Genomic DNA, 20,710 nt, shown 5'->3' with positions numbered 1-20,710 from the left:
AGATTAACAATTCAGCTCAGTTCTCTCTTATCTGTTGGGTGCATAATGTGTTTTCCATAAACCATCAACAAAACAACAAGAGGCCCACTGCATGGGAGAACATATATGCTAATGTTATATCCGATAAAGGCTTAATCTCCAAAATTTATAGGAAACTCATACAACTTAACAAAAGGAAGAAAAACAATCCAATAAAAAAATGGGCAAAGGACCTAGACACTTTTAGAGAGAGGACCTACGGAAGGCCAAGAAACATATGAAAACATGCTCAAAGTCACCAATCATCCAAGATGCAAATCAAAACGACAATGAGGTACCACCTCACACCTGTCAGAATGGCTATCAACAAATCAACAAAGGACAAGTGCTGGGGAGGATGTGGAGAAAAAGGAACCCTCATGCACTGCTGGTGGGAATGTAGGCTGGTACAGCCACTATGAGAACAGTATGGCGTTTCCTCAAAAATTATGAACAACATAAACTGATTAATTAAAATAGATCCAGAGACATAGAAGCATTGAACAGACCATCCAACCTCAGACAGAAGGTGGGGTGGGGAGGGGCAGGGAGTGAGAGATCAGCCAAAGGACTTGTATGCATGCATATAAGCATAACCCATGGACACAGACAGTGGTGGGGTGAAGGCATGTGCTGCGGTGGGTGGGAACAACCGGGGAGAGGTTAATGGGGAAAAAGGGAAGCATATGTAATACTTTAAACAATAAAGTATTTTTTAAAAAAAGAAATACATGATAAGATTTTTAAAAAGGAATGAATTGTTGATACATGAAACAGGCTCACTGAGTATCCAAAGAGTTAAACGCTGAATGAAAAAAAAAAAGCCAAGTTAAAAAAATAATTCGGTATTATTTAATTTATACAAAATTGTTGAGATGATAAAATTATAGAAATGAGAACAGATTAGTAGTCAAAAGTTAAAAAGAAATCTCGGAGGGGCACATATATCTTTATGAATGAACATTTTCACATATTTTGGGTAGGTACCCTGAAGAGGTTTTGCTAGGTAATATGGTAGATCTATCCTTAATTTTTGAAGAACCTCCATACCGTTTTTCCATAGTGGCTTGGTACCAGAGAAGTTTTTATCAACTTGAACCCAAAGGCAAACAAAGTAAAAGCAAAAGGAAAAGAAAAAAGCATACAAGTTAATGGGAATACACCAAACTGAAAAGTTTCAGCACAGTAAAAGAAACCATCAACAAACAAGAACAAGTAGCTGAACAAGAAAAGATATTTGCAAACAGCTGCTCCCATAGCATTGTTAAAAGCAGGACTTCAATTTTATTAACTAGATTATTCTTGTAGTTTATAATAATTCTATTATCTCTAAAAATATGTTACTGATAAATGAAAAACAACTTTAGTTTGTGATTTAAAATATATGGTAGAAATCAATATATTTATTAAAATATTTTCACAGGGTATATAATAGAGCATCTTTTCTCAGTATTATAATTTTTGATACCAAATTTATAATGAAAGATGCCATTTAAGACCATAGATGAGGTTAGGTTGTAACAAAAAGGATAAAGAGGAAATAATTGTATCACATTTGACCTCTTTTATTTATTCTAAAGAGAGAGAGAATATTGAGTATGCTCAGTTCAATATTTGTAAGGAAGAGAAAAAAGTTTGAGTGAAGTTTTTATTTGCTTAAAAATGTATATTCTGTTGTGGTTCAGTAGAATTAATGTCATTTTAAACTGTAAGTAACTAGAGTTGGATATTACATTTTTTTAAAGTTTAATCAGTTTGCCATTTGGTTCAACAATCCCCTTGGGTGCAATTTGATTTAGTGCCATAAAACTGTTTATCTTGTATAAATTTGCAAATAAATCATACCCCTCACTACTCTGTAAGGTCCATTTAGTACACACTTGGTAGAAAGACAATGTTTTGCCAATAAAATGAAGACATATTGTAGCCTTATGTGTGCCATAAGGTTTAAATCCAACACAGAAATTTATAGCTGCTTTTTTTTTCTTTGTGCAAGCACAGTCTAGTCAAGCAATAAATATATAGTTAACAGATATCCAATAGTCACAAGAGAGTTGACAACTTAAATTACTTAGTTGTAATAAAGATAAATAGCTATATAAACATGGCATGTATTGCACCATGCAAAGCAACTTACTCTAATGTTGTTGCCAGGCAACCTCCCAAGAGAGATTAAAAATATTTCCAGTAATTTGATGGTATCAGAACACACCCACATTTGAAGGAATGACCAAAGCTCTGGTGTTTTAAAAAATAGTGTCACCATAAAATGTATTTGAAAGCACACATGGGTAACATCAACATGAAATTCTGTTTTGTAAAATGTATGTTTCTTGGTGTGAATCTTTAATAGAAATATGACCTATCATAGACTTTCAGTTACTCACAATATATATGAGTAAAGCCATTTATGTTATGGAATGGATTGAGTGTTTTTAAGGGATTTATACCATTGTTTGAGGAGATTTTAAGCAAAAGCTAACTGGAAAAAAATTTTCATAGTCATATCACTGGAATAAACTACATAGAATCATGCAGTAGTTATATACACATCTTATTGTATATTGGAGATTTATTTTTTTTACTTATTTTATTTTATGTGTATATATATTTTTGCTTTCATAATTGGTCTATCATAATTATATTGTTTCTTTGAAATTCACATAGGGTATATAGGCTATTATTGGAAGTCGAATTATAAAAATTTTTGGTAAGCAGAGACATATCAAAAATATATTCTATAATATTTGTCCTTCAAGAAATCAAGCTTACTAAATTATTTTTTCACTTTTTTTTACCTCTTTGAATAAACAATTACATTGATCTCACTATTTACTTTATTATTCAAAAGGAAAGACAGAACTTTAATTGCCATCTTTTTAGAATAAAATGCCCACCTATTCCCTTGACCATTTTTCTGTCTTCTAAATAGAAGCTAGTTTATTTTAATTTTCACCAGAATGCTTTGTGGTTATCTAGATTCAGTTGTTCAGGGACATTTGCAAGGACCAGAAAAATATTTCAGACATTTCCTTTTTGATGTGTTTTTCTTTGATGACCACATTGTGTTTGCTGGTTAGGTTGTAGTGGTATAGTAGGGAATGCAAGACTACGCTTATGAACAGATACAGTAAACATCTAAGGAAGCAAGTGGGTTTAGAAAGCAAAGGGTTCCACTTCATTACTGCTTTGTAATGAACTCTACATCCTATAGTACTCATTCCATCAAGTTACTTTATGTCTGGAAATCAATTAATGTAAATATTAATGAAAAGTAACTCTAAGTTTATTTATTGAGAAAACCAAGTTTTATCTGAGAAATGCTATGTTCTAAGCATTACACTAGGTCCTAGAAATAATAATAATTATAGCAGATACAACAATAGCTATCACATGCCATGATAGAAGTACCTAACGAATCCAGAGTCAAGAGGATAATAATGATACTGCAAAGTAAATTTACAGAATCATATTGTATTCTGGGTGGGCACTTAAGATCTTTATATACATCATATTATTTTATCATTAAAACAATCCTTTTTTAAAAAGTTGCTATTATTATTACTAATTTATTGACAAGGAAACTGGGACACACAATTTTTAAATTTTAAGCAAAATTCTAGAGTGGCAGAGCTGTTACTTTAATTTAAGATACTTTACTTCAGATTACATCCTGTTAGTCAATGAATTTAAAATGCATTGGCGTTATCATGAAATTTGCCTTTTTTATTTGTCTTTAGATTGATAACTATCTATAATGATGCACAAGATCTAGAATAGAGGCAAGAACATTAGCCATGGAGCTATTTAAACAAATGTAAGATAAGTTTGAATATTTTAAAAAGTACTTATAATGAGAGTAAAGAGATTGTGAATTAACCGTAGACATTTCATAAATAGAACTAAAATTATGTGGGAGGTATTGTTGAGGAAGAGTAAAGAGCAAAAGATGACTTCACTCTTTTAGGTTGTGGTTAAAACATTAAGTAAAAAAGGGAGTAATAAGAGGCAAAGAAGATTGTCCAGAGGAAAATTAATGAAATTCAATGTTGAGCCTGAAGATAAGATGCCCAAATTGAACACAAAAACTTTGATACGCAGAAGAGTATACAAAGGCAGAAATGTAAGTTTATAAGTGACAAATTAGGGGAATTATGTTCTAAGTTTGTGGAAAAAAAAATGAGATCTATTGCTCCAGAGGTACGGATAGTAGTTTGAGATGATGTGAAAATTATCTTCTAAGTATTTATATCAGTGAAATAGAAAGAGAAAAGGCAGGTAAAAGTGAGGAGACGGGAAGTGTGAGTGGAGCAGAGGTGTTATAAAAGATTCACGAAGATAACTGTTCAAGGGAAATGCAGTAGAATCGTGATGTTGCACCACAGGACTCACCTAAAATAGTGCTTATGAACTGACCAAGAAACCAGCCAGCCAGGGCATACAGTTTTCTTCTGCCACCTTCAGCTGTGCAGGTATAAACATGAGGAAGAGAGGTATGGAGGAGGAACAGGGCAAGGGAGGAAGAGAGGGAGAGAGGGAGGAAGAGAGACAGAGAGAGGTTGTTTTGTTTAGTAACTTGTTACTAATCAGAATTGCTTGCCTATAATATATAATTAATAGTAGGTTCTGACTAAAAAGCATTTCAAGGAAGAAACTTTTCAAAGAATATGCTCAAGTAAGCTCAGAGGTTTTTCTTTGTTTGTTTTGTTGTTTGGTGGTCTTTAAAAGTATGTGAGAAACAATTTGAATAAAATATTGAGAAGAGAGATAAAAAAATGTAAAATGAATAATTTGACATTTTCCATGTTTCTAAATTAACTTAAAGAACTTGAACTAAATTGATTATGGTAGGAAATATACCTGAAGATTTTAAGAATGTATTTTAACTAGTGTTAAACAAATTCTCAGGCAATGAAATCATATGCATCAATCAATGTACTGTACAGAAAAATAGATTCTTGTTTTTTCATTTTTCCCCTCATGAATATAGTGTTGACAATATTATACTTGTTCAGCAAAATGTAGCAAGTTAATTCTATTCTCATAAGAAAAATTTTAAACCCAAGAGCCTCTTTTTAAAATGCTGGGCATACATTAGCTACATTTTATTGATTTAGACAATATATGAGTTGTCAGAAAAATCAATTTTTTTAGAGCTATAACAAGATGTTCTTAACTGTAGATGTTTTAAAACAATTATTAGTTACTTTTTGGTGAGCCAACATAAACTTAGTTTATGTTGAAGATCTATAATCTTAATAATTGTGTCTTTTCTGTTTTTTCTAACTAAGCACCTTAATAGTTGATTGCTTTATAGGAGATTAAATGTCTTGCTACAGTTGTACTTGTTAATTTAAAGCAAATGGGGGAAAACTACTTATTAACCCAAGCCACTTTTCCCAAACTGACTTTTTTTTTTCTAATTTCATCAGTAAAATAAGTAACTATTTGAAGCTGCTGCAATCCATGATATAAATGATAGTTTATTTTATAGACCAAATGTCCCTTCTTCCTGCAAAGCAAATTTAACCAATAATTGAGCCTTAACTTGTACTTCATCACATAAGAATATATGACCATAATCTATGGCAAGATAAATCTTGACTTTCAACTGTTGATGCTAGAAAAATCTCCTTTCTTTACTTTTCACTGGGATCCCAGAAGCTCTAATGGACTTGTAAATGATCACAAAATGTTGGGGAGAGAAAGGAATGGGTGACAAGCAAGGTGACACCTGGACAGCAAATGACTTGCTTATTCTTCATACTTAACAGAAGAAAATTACATTACTGCATCAGCAAATCTGAATTGCAGAAGAGAACTCAGTCATTTTGTTTGCTTTAACTGGGGTTTAAACAATGGAAAGATAATGAATACTTGAAAAATTCTGAGATGTGCAACTTCACAGCTACAATGGAAATGCAAATCAAAACAACACTAAGATGACACCTTACACCTGCTAGAATGGCTATTATCAATAAAACAAGAAATAGCAAGTGTTGGAGAGGTGGAGAAAAGGAACACTAATTCACTGCTGGTGGGAATGTAAACTGCTACAGGCACTGTAGAAAACAGTATAGAGTATCCTCAAAAAATTAAAAATAGAGTTTCCATATGACCCAGCAATCCCTATTCTGGGTATCTACCCAAAATTTTTGAAAATATTGATTTGCAAAGAGATATGTAGCTCCATATTTATTGCATCATTATTTACAGTGACCAAGACAAGGAAACAACTGAAGTGTCCTTCAATAGATGATTGGATGAAGATATAATATATATTGTATTACTCAGACATAAGAAACCAAACAAAAACTCAGAGACACAGGCAACCGTATGGTGGTTACTATATGGATGAAGCATGGTGAGGTAGTAGAGGGTAAAAGGAAAAGGGGTCTAACCTATGGTGACGATAGAAAATTTCTCTTTGGGTCATAGGCTTACAATGCAATATACAGATGATAAATCATAGAAATGCACATATGAAACCTATTTAATCTTATTGATTAATGTCACCCCAATAAATTTAATTTTTCAAAAAGCAGAAGAAAAAAATATAAAAAATAAAGAGCGTGACTTTTCAATGAGTTATTTAGGCTAAAATATATTTTGTAAAATAAAGGAAAATATAAATGTATGCATATTATATAATTAAATATTGCAAAATCTATTGATGGAGATGATTTATTTCCATTTTTCTATCCCACTAAGGACCATATAACTAATAATTCTATTTACCTGCTTTCACATACCACTATTAAATTAAATTAAATTTTGTATAAATTTAAAAATATATTGTAATTGAACATTCACTCTGACTTTGGATGTGAGCTCCTATACATACTTTTTGACTAGTACACGTTTGATTCTGAAAAACTTTTAATTATTTATACATACATATTATTTGTATGGAACATTAACAGGCAGTATTTGCAATTGATAATTTTATTGCCACTTTGGAATAAGTTTAGTGTATGGAGAAAGAAAGATATATTGTTTATTTTTGTATCACTAATAAGGATGACAATGATGATGATAGTTAAGACCTCAACTTTAAGGAATACTTACTATAACATAAACTTTACAGGGACTTTCCTATTTATTTCTCACCAACAAAAATAAGCAAACAAAACTATGAAATACCTGCAATTATTATGCTGATTTTACAAATATGAAAAAAATTATGCTTAACAATTTTGCCCAAGATTATACAACTAAGAAATAGTGGAGACAATGATGGAATCTAATCACATTCCCAAAATTTTATTATTAATCACTCTATTGTTTGAGTAAATTTCACAATGATGTACTCAAAAAATATAAATCCATTGCAATAACTTTCTTGTCTTTTTTTTAAATTAAAACAGCCAAAGCCATTTCAAGGGTTTTTGATTACAAAAGTCTACAGTCTTAATTTTTTTCATTTTCATAGTTGGAGTAAAGTGAATGGACATAGCATATAACTTCTGAGTCATACATATAGACATAAGTCTGGGTTGTGCCAGAGTGGTTTATGGATTGTGTGAGTATTTAATATGATATAGTCAATGAATAATTATTCATTTTTTGGAAAAATGAATGAGTTAATGTATGAGTTAATGTTTTAACAATACTGGAGATAACTGAGCTCAATTGCAACTGATTATTGAAAGAAGAGGTAATAAGAAGAAACAAAGTAAAAAAAAAAGTAATGTTTTAGGTAAGATAAAGAAGAAAAAAATATCAAAAAGATTGCAAATATAACTTGGGAAAGGAAGAAAACTGAAAAGAGTTGATTGGGTTTTGTTAAGCAGCCATATATGACTTTGTAAAATAATATTGGTGAAAGGTTGAGGTAAAGTATTCTGCTGAAATGAGTTCCTAGAGAAATCTGTTTTTCCCCTCAAAACAATTTTTAAACCTTTCTTCAGTTTTGGAAGTTATTATGGGTATTTCAAAAAGGTTTATATTAGAGAACAGTAAAACAAATATTTAAAAAATATTTCACCTACAAGATAGTGTATTTCAATCAAATGTATTTATTAGTTTCTTTTTTTTTTCCATAGTGAAAGAACCAAATAAAATGTAATTTGGGTTAAAATGTGAACAGCTCCTTTTGATAAAATATCTTAAACATGGGTCTTTTTGACCTTTTATTTTGAATGTCTCCATATGGAAGAAGTAAGAGAAAGCATTTTTATGTAATACTATTAATGATCAGATGCTCAATTAAACTACAAAGTGTTTAGGATATATCTATGTTTAATATTACTATTATCCTTCATGAAACAGTGACTATAACCTTTAGATTTCCAGAAACTGGGCCCTTGATACAGTTATCAAATCTGTTATTAGGCTTTAAATGTTGAATTCAACCAAGACTTATTACTGGGGAGAAGTCAATGGGGGAAAAAGGAGACATATATAATACTTTTAACAATAAAGAATTTAAATTAAGAAAAATAAAATATTACTATATTTCTCAAAATGTACCTGCTGTACATACTGTGAATAGGTATATATATATATATATATATATATATATATATATATATATATATACCTGTATATATACCTGTATATATACCTGTATATATACCTGTATATATACACACATATATACAGCAATTTGTCAAGAAGCCTTATTCTCTTTAAAGGACATTAGGCTCAAATCTAAAATTTAAAGAGAAAAACATCAATTCCATACAACATCCCTAATGTTACATGTACTCTGATATAGGGACAAGGCAATACAAAATACATAAATATGAAGCATGAGCAGAAGTCATGAGCGTTAATCGGTAAGCCATTCATGAGTCAATGAATTTAGCATATAGACAAGATTAGCATAATGAAAACACTAATCTACTAAAGTCTTTGTACAAAATATAATTTTTCTTGGGTCAAGGTTTAGAATTTGGTTTTCTTTCAGAGATGGATGATACAAAATGACACAAGTACAACAGTCAAGGGCCCTATGATAAGTGGAGATTTTTGGTAGTAAATATTCTACCTACCAAACACTCTTCTGCTCAAAATCTGCTTCCACACCATCTCTCTCCCTCCTTTCTCCCACTTCCATGCTGGCTTAAACACAGTTAACTGAAGTATAAACTCCTATCTGCCGATACATAGTTAATGCTCATAACCTCAGAACTGTGAAGCTCTGCCTTAACCATTAAAAATAGAATTTAAGAGAAACCAATTTCTTCTCAAAACTTGCTCACAGATCAACTAAAAGAACATCGCTATCTCTGAAAGAGTCATGCATTTGGAAAAATATCATTTTTCAACTTTTGACAATCTTAAAAATTGTGATAGCATGTAAAAATACAAGCATGCCAATACTCTGGTCGTAAGGACGCAATGGAGCCTAAATCTTCTGACCAACCAGCAACTTCTGTGTCGAAAAGGTAGTATTTTAAAATCAATTTTTATGCCCATGGTAACTCCCATTTTGAAATGAAACATAAAATCTGTATTTTATCTTTATAAAATGATATGGGTCAGTACTTTGACTAGAGCCACAAAACTCAACAAGGATCCTGCAAAGTAAAATATATGCAGGCAATTAGGTTCAATTTCAATACACTATTCTGAAAAGTGTTGTGGGTGTTTTATTTTTCATGTTTTGGAAAAAAAATTAAAAAGTGTTCTGGTTACAATAACAAACCAACTATTCTGCAGTGGAACCCTCCAGCAAAGGCTTAATATATCTGATTTGTCAAAGTCAACGCTCCTGCTAATCTTTCCCACCAGTGTCAAATGCTGAGAGCTATCTCCCATTCATCTTGCTGTGCAGTGTAGGGAGAAAGGTGGACACTGGGCCGAAAATGAGCTGCACAAACATCAGAATAAAATGGGCTCTCTGAGCATAGCTACAAGAAAGCTACAAGAAGAATTAGAAAATCAGCTGTGTTTTATGAGCTTTCTTTTGCATCCTCTCTTTGCTGTACTGCTTACTTGAATGCAAATTATCCATAACTTCATTGCACTAGTTAATGAATGTTTTAAGACTGCAAAAATGTTTTCTATGAGTGTCAAAATTTTATATGTTTTTCTGTACTATATAGTCTGGGTGAAGTGAATAAAATAATATTAAATATGAACTCCTCTGAAAGCTTTAAAGTAATATTATTATTACTACCACTTAACCTGAAATAAAAGTGTTTAAGCCAGAATGTTAATATTACATTAGTCTATAAATATGCTACTTAAATAAAATCTGTCTTTGGGAAGTTTAAGAAAACATATGGCAACTGTATTTGTTTTAATTCTACCAACACAAATATAATTTTCTATAATGTAATAACCAAGAATTTAACTATTAACTAGTATATCTGTCTCTGTTGAATACATGTGTGTTGATATATGCAATCATATATGCATAAGTGTGTGCATGTGTGTGTGTGGGGGGGATATGTTATAATTAAATTATATTTTAATGTAAATACAAGTTCAATAGCTCTGCAAGTGCCTCACAGTAGAAGAGAAGGTGAGAACCAGGGAAATACAAATTGTGATGTGTTAAAATATTCATTCCTATTGTATTGAAAATTATTAGCATTATTCTTTACACTCTTGATAAAGGGAAATTCAAAGTGAGAATCTTCCTGTTGTAAATATGTGTCTATTTGGGTTCATAAACCATACAAGGTAGATACTTAGAAAAAAAAGTGTCAAAGATGTAGGTAAAAGAAAAATAAAGGAGTCTAAGTTTTCTGAATATAGAATTTTCCAATTTTACTAAAATTATATGGAAATTAAAATTATTAATTTAGATGATCAAATCATGAAAACATTACCTGAATATTTGTGTTTGCTTGTAAGAAATAAAAAAAATTAAAATGAGGTGTTGCTTTTAGTTGTGTGGGTTTTTTTTGTTTTTGTTTTTTTTGAGAATTTAGACTTCTTAGTTAGTTGGCATGTAGTAAAACAAAACATAAAATAAAAAATAAGTGTTAGGAACACTGGGCTCAAGTCAGAAAAAAACCTGTGTTCCAGAACCATGTCTTCTGCATATTAGGATAATTAAACCCTTATTTGTTATCTATAAAAGGGGATTATTAATATAATGCTTCTTATTATTGTTAGGAAGTTTAACCATTCTCTTAAGATTCTCATTCACCCTTTTCTCCAGCAATCACTGGAAGTATACTATGATTTCTCCAGATCATTATAACTTCTCTTCTGTTGTATACCATGTTCTCTCTCTCTCTTTTTTTCAAATTTATCTTTATTGTTGAAAGTATTACAGATGTTCCCTTTCCTTCCCCATTGACCCCATCCAGCCCGTATACACCCCTCCCAGGCCTTCACCACAGTATTGTCTTTGTCCATGGGCTATGCATATCTATAATAAAAGTGTAATATGCTAATTAGACCAGACAGCCAAACAACCTACTGGACATCATTCGGGATGTGTTTCTGATGAAGCCGCCACTACTGGGGCTGAGGCAGAGGCAGTTAGGGGCAATGAGGCAGGCAGGTGAGCAGTTGGGATGATCAGGCAGGCAGACAGAGGGATTAGGAGTGATCAGGCAGGAAGGCAGGTGAGTGGTTAGGAGCCAGCAGTCCCAGACTGAGAGAGGAATGTCTGACATCCCCTGAAGGGTCCTGGATTGCGAGTGGGTGCAGGTCAGGCTGAGCCCCCCCCACCTCTTACATGAATTTCATGTACCAGGCCTCTAGCTCTATATAATAAAAGCCTAATATGCTAAGTGTCTGGTCGTCTGGTCATCTGGTCGTCTGTTCAACCAATCAAAGCATAATATGCTAATGATATGCTAAGGCTGCTCAACCACTCACTATGATGTGCACTGACCACCAGGGTGAAGACGCTCCAACTGGTAGGTTAGATTGCTGCTGGGGTCCGGCCCATCAGGACTGAGTGAGACAAGCCGGACACACTGAAGCCCTTCTGTGGTCCCCCCTGGCTAGCCAACCTCCCGTGTCCCTCCCCAGCCCCAATCATGCACCAGTGAAGTCCCTCTGCCTGGCCTGCACCCTCTCACAATCTGGGACCCCTTGGGGAATGCTGGAGAGTGGGTTTTGGCCAGATCCTGCAGGCCAGGCCAAGGGACCCCACTGGTGCATGAATTTGTGTACTGGGCCTCTAGTATGCATATAAGTTCCCACCATATGTTCGTAGCAGCACAATTTACAAAAGATAAGATCTGGAAACAGCCCAAATGCCCATAAGTAAATGAGTGGCTAAATAAAGCTGTGGTACATTTACACCATAGAATGCTATGCATACAGTAAAAAAGAAGGATCTCTTACCATTTGAAACAGCATGAAGGACCCTGGAGAGTATTATGCTAAGCAAAATAAGCCAGTCAGAGTAAGCTAAGTATCACATGATCTCATTCATATGTGGAATCTAATGAATAAAATAGACTGATGAAAAAAATAGATCCAGAGACATAGAAGCATGGTACAGATGGGTGAATCTCAGAGGGAAGGGGAGAGTGGGTGAGGAGTGATCAATCAGAGAACTTATATACATACTAGAAGCCTGATTCATGAAATTTGTGCAAGAGTAGGCCTTCCCTTTCCCCACTGCCGGCAACAGCTTCCCCCCAACACCCAGGACCCGGACTTCCCTCTGGCTGCCAGCACCTGCTCACCTGCTGCAGCCCACTGGTTGGTGGCCTGGGCCTCCCTCTGTGGGGTGTTCATGGTGCAATGGCCAGATCCTGACCAATCGCATTGCACCCGCCTTGGCTAGCCTAGCACCAGTAGGTGTCATAGCATGTTCCTGGATGGTCATCTGGATGGTCGTCCAATTGTTCAGAAAATAAAACTTTTAAATCCTTAGTAGTCATATTTTTTGTTGTTCAATCATAGAAAACTATGTCCTACTTACATGGGTGAATGTGAAATATATGATAGCCATGTTTTCTAAAATATCACAAAAGTTTACCTTTTCACTTACATAGAATATTTAAAACCTAATCTATAATAATAAAAGCATAATATGCAAATCGACCAAACGGCCAAACAGTGGAACAACCATCCAGATGACCATGCTATGACACTCACTGGCACCAAGCTAGCCTAGGCGGGTGCAATGCAATTGGTTGGGGGTCAAGCCATTGTCCCATGATCACCCTGCAGAGGGAGGCCCAGGCCACCCACTGGTGGGCTGCAGCGGGTGGATGGGGCCTCCTCTGCGGGTGCAATCCATCGCAGAGCCCCGGCCTGATGGGTAGGGCCAACCTCTTTGGGACAATTGATCATGGGGCTCCTGCACTGTGAGAGGATGCAGACTGGGCTGAGGGAACCCCACTCCCACCTCAAGTGCATGAATTTTGTGGACTGGGCCTCTTGTATAATGTAAAATGGCTATCTCAATTACTTTATATCAGGTGATAGAAAGAGAAATGTATGTATTATATGTAATGAATGACTTAATTTTTAATTTATATTATCTTATTTAATCCTATAAAATGGAAGTTCTTATTTCTATGTTAGAGATGAAGAAATGCAGTTCTATAAAGGTGAGGTTAATTGCTTAAATTCTACAACTGGTGGATAATGAAACTAGGATTTGAACTAAGACTGATTTTAATGTACTTTGGTTTTTAACTATGAATTACAGAGAGCAGGCTTGGGGGACATTAAAAAAAGATTCTCTGAAGAGCAGGTTTGAGTTCCATCTCTGGCTCATTCACAAAAGTGTGCTGGAAAGTCCTATTAGTATGATCTAGTGGGGGAAAAAGTATAAAACTCTGGATACTAAATTTTTTGAATATTTTTATTTAGCATTAAATCTAATCTTAGCAACTGTAATGTTTATATAGTCATCCCACATTTCAGGCTATAAAATCAGTAACTTCTTATCAAATGCATATCTAATAGCCCAGCTGGCATGGCTCAGTGGTTGAGCGTCAACCTATGAGCCAAGAGGTCAGGATTCAATTCTGGTCAAGGTACATGCCCAGGTTGCAGGTTCAATCCCCAGTATGGGGCATGCAGGATTCTCTTTCATCATTGATGTTTCTACCTCTCTCTGAAATCAACACACACACACACACACACACACACACACACACACACACACACATATATATATATCTATATATATATATATATCTATATATATATATATATATATATATATTAAAGAGCTAATTTGCTAATTAGACCAAACAGCAGAACAACAGTCTGGATGACATTCCGGATAATTATCCGGATGAAGCCAGTGCTGCAAGGAGCAGCTGAGGCTGCGAGGGGCTGTGAGGGCTGGCCAAGGCTATGAGGGCTGCAAGGGCCAAGCCCCTTGCACAAATTTTGTGAATTGGGCCTCTAGTAGATAGATGATAGATAGATAGATAGATAGATAGATAGATAGATAGATATTAAGGTATATCTAATCTGAAGTTATCTATCTATCTATAATCTATCTATATATCTATAGAGAAAGATGTGACTAAATAATTGGTACATTTTATTTCAAATCTTAAAAAGTAACAGACAATAATGAAGTAAATTAAAAATCTCATATTTGACATACTATATTTTTTCTCACATAATCAATAAAATAGATAATTTAACTCATGAGCAGGCTAAGTTTAGTATTTCAAAAATCTATTATAGAAAACTAAATAGGACATAGAATTTAAAAACCTCTATGCAACTATCTATCCAGCTTTTTAAAGGTGTAGTTCATTTTGTACTACCTTTTGCTGGTTATCTCCAACCCTCACTCTTACCTTTATGTGTGGTTTTCAGGTCATACTTGTTTGAATAAATTACCTGATGTACTTAGTATTCAACAGAATTCAAGATTTAACTATCAACTTGAAAGAAAAGTCATGATTCCTTTGCTATTAAATTCCAAATATGTGCAAACATAATCTCTTTTCCTTTCCATATAGTTTCATTTGAGATTCTACTAACATTTGAACTACTATTCTAAGTCTTTGTGATACTAGAAGATCTTGTATACTACCTATATTTGGAATAATTTGTGAGGAAATAATTATTCTTCATATTTTTCACTTTAATAAGTGGAGATCCAGTAAGTTTAAGTAACTTTATCAAAATTACAAAAACAGTGAGAGTGAAAGATGTGGCCAATTGTAAAAGCAAAGGTCTTCCCATCTTTATTCCTAAGATTCTCTGACTCAGGCATGGTCCCTTCTCCGTCTTTATTTACTTCAGTGTCCAAAGTGCCTCTCAGCAGGACCTCCAGTGTCAGCTTTTACTGAGCGCTGCCTACAGCCTGACCTCCAGTTGTCCTTTTGAATGCTTCTTTCCTGTATCTTCTTGGTCATGAAAACATTTCATCTCTCTTGCATACCAGTGTTATATGGGGTTTCAGACTGTATTCCATGGAGTTTAGGATTATATTTGGATTCTACTACAATCACATTTACAAAAATCAAAGGGTTTTTTTTTAAGATGTGAATATCGCACCTAAACGTTTATGAATGCAAAGGTTCATCCTAAAGTGTCAAGTATTTCTAAAATTACTTATCCGAAAAAGCCAAATAAGAAATCAAAATTATGTACGCCAATGCTATTTAGGTATTTGGGGAGAAAAACATACACAGAGACATGCCTCTTTTCTAAAGTGGCTTTCACCCAGGGTGACTTCAAGCTGCATCCATTGTAAAATAATATTCCATACACATTACTGGCGCCACTTCATTTCACCTTATAGACTTCAGGGTGTCACTGTCCAATTGCTGTAAAGGCTCTGACACCATCCATTTTTATTCTACAGCAGATTCTCTTTAGCTTGTAGTTAGCATTTCCATTCTCTGATACAAAACTTTCTCAGGGTCTTTTATACATATAAAAGCCTTCCTTGTTTCTGTCCAAAACCCCTTTGAACATATTTTCCAAAGATATTTGTTTAAGCTCTGCATTTTAACTTAGCACTGATGAATAAATATATAATAATGTCTTTGTTTAAGCAGAATATATTTAGATGATAATTCTGGAATTTAGACAACTGGAAAGCAAATCCTGAAAAATCTGTACTTTATATATTCTCCAGTGAAATGTTAGTGTGTATATTTGATGAGTTTTATTTTGTAATCAATAAATTGATTACATAGAGATAAAATTAATATTTAAAATGACTTATTTCCTCTACCCTCTAGAATGCATAGTAATATAAACTAGAACTCTTAATGTAAATGTAAGCAAAATAAGTAAAAATAAGGTAAACAAAAGACAAAAATCACGGTATAAAAACATCTATGGTTAAGAAAACATAAATAAATTGATTATATATCAGAATAAATATCACTTTGTTAGTAGAAAAAGCCCTAGGTTAATTCTCTTAATTATATAAAATCAAGTGTGCAACTCTTTGCATGCATGGGCTATCTTACAAATTATTCTGTCATTTAAAACTATATTAAGTTTTCTAAAGCATAGTTTCTCAATTAATTTTTACTCTCTGATTAACGTCTAAGAGGAAAAATAAATTCCATAGACAGAGATATGTGTTTATGAGAAAACAATAAATCTTTGGAAATAGATTGTTCTTTACTTCAAAGACATTAGCAAAGTAAATTCAAAATGACTTGTTAAAATCACAAAATGACACAAACATCCCAAAGTTGTTGACCAAAGTAAGGAAAGTCCTATCTAACCAGATCTAAAAAATACCTCCCCAAACAAAAAAAAACAAAACATATATTGAATTAGATTGATATAATTACATAACTCTTACAGGAGAAAATTTTTAGTTTTTTATACTTTGTACTTCAAAAGCACTGTTGAAGTACAGAGGAAGCCCTGGAAAAAATATTTATAGCATATGTGTATAAATAATTTTTTTCATTGCACGTGTGATTATTACAGGAATGAAAAATTAATTTCATTCTGGCCAACATATTCATATTAGCCTCTTTTTTTTCCACATGAGGTTTTTAGTTTATCATTATAGTCATTTTTTATTATTGATGGCATTATAGATACCCCTTAGTCGCCCCCCCCCTTTTGTCCTCATCTTTCTAGCTCCACCCTAGGCCTTTACCACACTATTTTCCATGTCCATGGGCTATGTATATATGTTCTTTGGTTATAGCCTTGATATCATTGATAAGTAGCTTCTTTTATATTACTATAATGATAATATAATAAAATTTCTCAGCATTTCTTTAGATAGTACAGATAAATTAGATTACTGTTAGAAAACATATAAACTCTCCTTCCCAGGGAAAAACACTAAAAAAATGAGTATAGATTAGTGAGTTTTCAACAATATATAGAGAAATTGTTAAAAAGATATGAGTCAGTTGTAAGTAGATAGAAATGGGAAAAAACGAGTAGGTGTGAGAAACTTTGAGAACAAGAAATTGTAGAGCTTGACATTTGAGGATATGGCATGTCAGTCACATGTGACAGAGAAAAGGTGTATATCAATATAGACAGACTATAGTGAGAATAGTGGTTAGTTAGTAAAATTCAGGTGGCAAATGGTTTGTGCAACATTAACCTAACAATGATAAAAGTGGAAAACAGCATGATTGCCTGTGAGCATTATTATTTAAACAACTGATACTTCAGATAAAGTATCAAAATATTTAAAATAGTAATGACTAACTAGTTCATAGTTATATATGCTAGACATTCTTATAAAGGCTATATATGTGCGTTCTTACTTAATCTTCATCATTGTATGGAGATGGAAATTTGATTATAGTAATGAGAAAGTTTTTATTTCTTGCCTAAATTCACAAACAGTAAGAAGTCGTGTCAGAACTAAAGCAAACGTTGTCAAACATAGGACTTCCTGGCTTTAACCACTAGCCTGGCCTGAAGAACTAAAAGGAATGAATGAGAACAATTTTCATAAATTACTAGCAGGGATCAAGTTTAGTTATTCTTTCATGAAACGGTATTTTCTCAGAAGAAGGGATGGAAATTAATGGGAATTAATTTAGCTTTGTTTTTTTCTTTATTGATTAAGGTATTACATATGTGTCCTTGTCCCCCCATTGCCCTCCACCCCACTCCTGTTCATGCCCTCACCCCTGGTGTCTGCGTCCATTGGTTATGCTTATATGCATGCATATAAGTCCTTTGGTTGATCTCTTCCCCTTACCCCCACCCTCCCCTACCTTCCCTCTGAGGTTTGAGCATCTGATCAGTGCTTTGTCTCTGGATCTGTTTTTGTTCATTAGTTTATGTTGTTCATTATAATCCACAAATGAGTAAGATCATGTGATATTTATCTTTCTCTGACTGACTTATTTCATTTAGCATAATGCTCTTCAGCGCCATCCAAGCTGTTGCAAATGGTAGGAGTTCATTCCTTTTTAGAGCATCATAGTATTGTATTGTGTTTTTCTAGATAAGTGGCATTGGCTTGCTCAATAGTAGTGTGTGTGTGTGTGTGTGTGTGTGTGTGATATCTAACATAATCAAAATGTTTTTATTGAAGATAACACATAATGTTAAATTTAGTCTCCCTAGGTGTAGACAAAAAAAATAACACAAATAGGTAAATAATGAAATATCAAGTGATTCTAAATTATATGAAGAAAAAGTGTGGTAACAGCATACAGCTTGACAATACCCAGGAAAGGTGCACCAATCATTCTGAGGAGGTGATCTCTGAGGTGAATATGGAAAATAGAGGACTGATCATGGTGATATCTGGGGGAATAATGCTTTGGGCAGGGGGAACAGCAAAAGTAACTGTTTTGTGGTACACTTGCCCATGGTGTGCTCTAGAATTAGCAGAGATACCCATGTGGTTGGAGCATAGTGAGTATGGAGAAATATTATAGATAAAATGAGAAATGGCCAAAGCAAGACCAAGAAGGATATTGAGTCATTGAATCTATAGTAAAGAATTTTTATTTCATTTCAAGTGCAAAGAGAAGTGACTTGTCGAATTCTTAACAAGGACATGCATGACATGATCAAATATATCAGTTGTATGTATTTTTACTACCTTTTAGACAGGGGTAAATATTCATATACATACATTTCGGGAGTTAATATCATTAAGCATGAATTTAAGCCTATTTTCCAAAATCTAAGTAGACAAAGTGTGTTACTTAAAGTACTGTTCTTTATATATATATTTAATTGATTTGAGAGAGAGAGAGAGAGAGAGAGAGAGAGAGAGAGAGAGAGAGAGAAAGAGGTAGAAACATCAATGATGAGAGAGAATAATTGATCAGCTGCATCCTGCACGCCCCCCCCCCCCTCCACTGGGGATTGAGCCCACAACCCAGGCATGTGCCCTTGACCAAAATCGAACCCAGGACCTTTCAATCTACAGGTTGATGCTCTATCCACTGAGCCAAACCAGCTATAGCAAGTGTTTCTTGTATTATTTTACTCTTTAGGCCTAAAGTATTTTAGTATTTTCCATATGATTTATGTCAAACACCTCACGTACATATATCATATAGCATATAGCATATAGCATAACAAAATACACTTATATGTATAGTGTATGTGTATTTGTGGTGTTTACAAAAAGTAAGAAAGTAAAGGTATGTGGGAAGCCACCACTTGCCAATACTGTCAATGCACCAAGGAACCTGGTAGGCTGATGGACCTTGGGCGTTAGCAGGGCTGAAGCTAAGCACAGATTGTTTGTGTTGAGATAGTGGTGGCTCAAGGCAATTCCCTAACCTGATAATCCTTTTACTGTTTACCAAACTTTACCTTTGATATGCCTGTATGCATTGCTAAAGGGCAAATGCGTATTCAAGTGAATAAAAAGCAATCCAGACTGAGAAGCTCGGGTGTCTCTTCAAGAAAGAGGCTCCACCTGACCCCCAATGCCTTCTAAATTCTTATTTCTTGTATAGCATTTTCATTTGTGTGTGAACCCTCCTTCAGATCCTGAATACTGCCGTGCAGATCACGGCAAAGGTAAAATGTTTCAAAGAAGAATAAATAGTCAACCCTTGTATGCTGTGGAGAATCAAGATGAGAACTAAAAAGTGTACAGTGAATTTATGAACCTGAAAGTCAAGTGGCTACCTGAGAAAGGTGGGAAGTGTCATAAAGGTATAGTAAGATTGGAGAGAATTGGAAATAAGGCCATGGAAATATTAATTGGAAAAGTAAACTCTGAGAAGTGTGTGCAGAGTAGCAGAAGAATATAGAAGCATCCGGTGGGGAACATGTGGGTCTAGTCATGGATCAGGGATACCTGCAGTAAACACTGAGAGACTCCAATGAAAAGGATGTTATTGAGAAAACAGAACTGGCAATTAGGAATAAAGAAGACCTGACAGATTAAGGAAAATACCTGAGAATTCAGAAGTAGAAATTGAACATTGTTAAAAGTATGTGTGCTTCCTCCCACCACAAAAGGTGAAAAGAGGAGAGTGTTAGGTGAAGATTAAGGTAAGCTTTTTAGACTTCTATGAGGGATAGAACCAGAGGCATGAATACATGGAACAGACTAACAGCTGTCAGAGAGGAGGACAGTGGCGGACACTGGAGGAAAGAAGGTGAAGGAATTAGCCAAAGAACACATATGCATCACCCACAGACAGGGACAATAGTGTGATGCAGGCCAGAGGGGAGCGGGTAGGGGAGAAAGGGCTGGAGAGAGGTGAGAAATGTGGAGGAATATGAAGACATCTGTAATAGTGTCAACAATAAAAATAAAGTTAAATATATAACAAGAACATGGCAGAACTGGCCATATGATTTTGGTTTTCACAATGAATTGAAAGGCAAGATAATCAGCTGTAAGTAAAGCATGAGGGCACCT

General features: G+C 34.1%; 1 protein-coding gene across 3 annotated transcripts in view; it reads right to left on the bottom strand.

The window, feature by feature from the left end:
* The window catches only part of MGAT4C (MGAT4 family member C), a 775,861-nt gene that overhangs the window by 404,299 nt on the left and 350,852 nt on the right, over positions 1-20,710 (bottom strand). The window lies entirely within an intron of this gene.

Source organism: Myotis nattereri (assembly GCF_964212035.1).
Source record: "Myotis nattereri genome assembly, chromosome: 2".
In the NCBI taxonomy this organism is placed as follows: domain Eukaryota; kingdom Metazoa; phylum Chordata; class Mammalia; order Chiroptera; family Vespertilionidae; genus Myotis; species Myotis nattereri.
The sequence above is the reverse complement of the archived record's forward strand: the minus strand, read 5'-3'. Positions and strand labels throughout refer to the sequence as shown.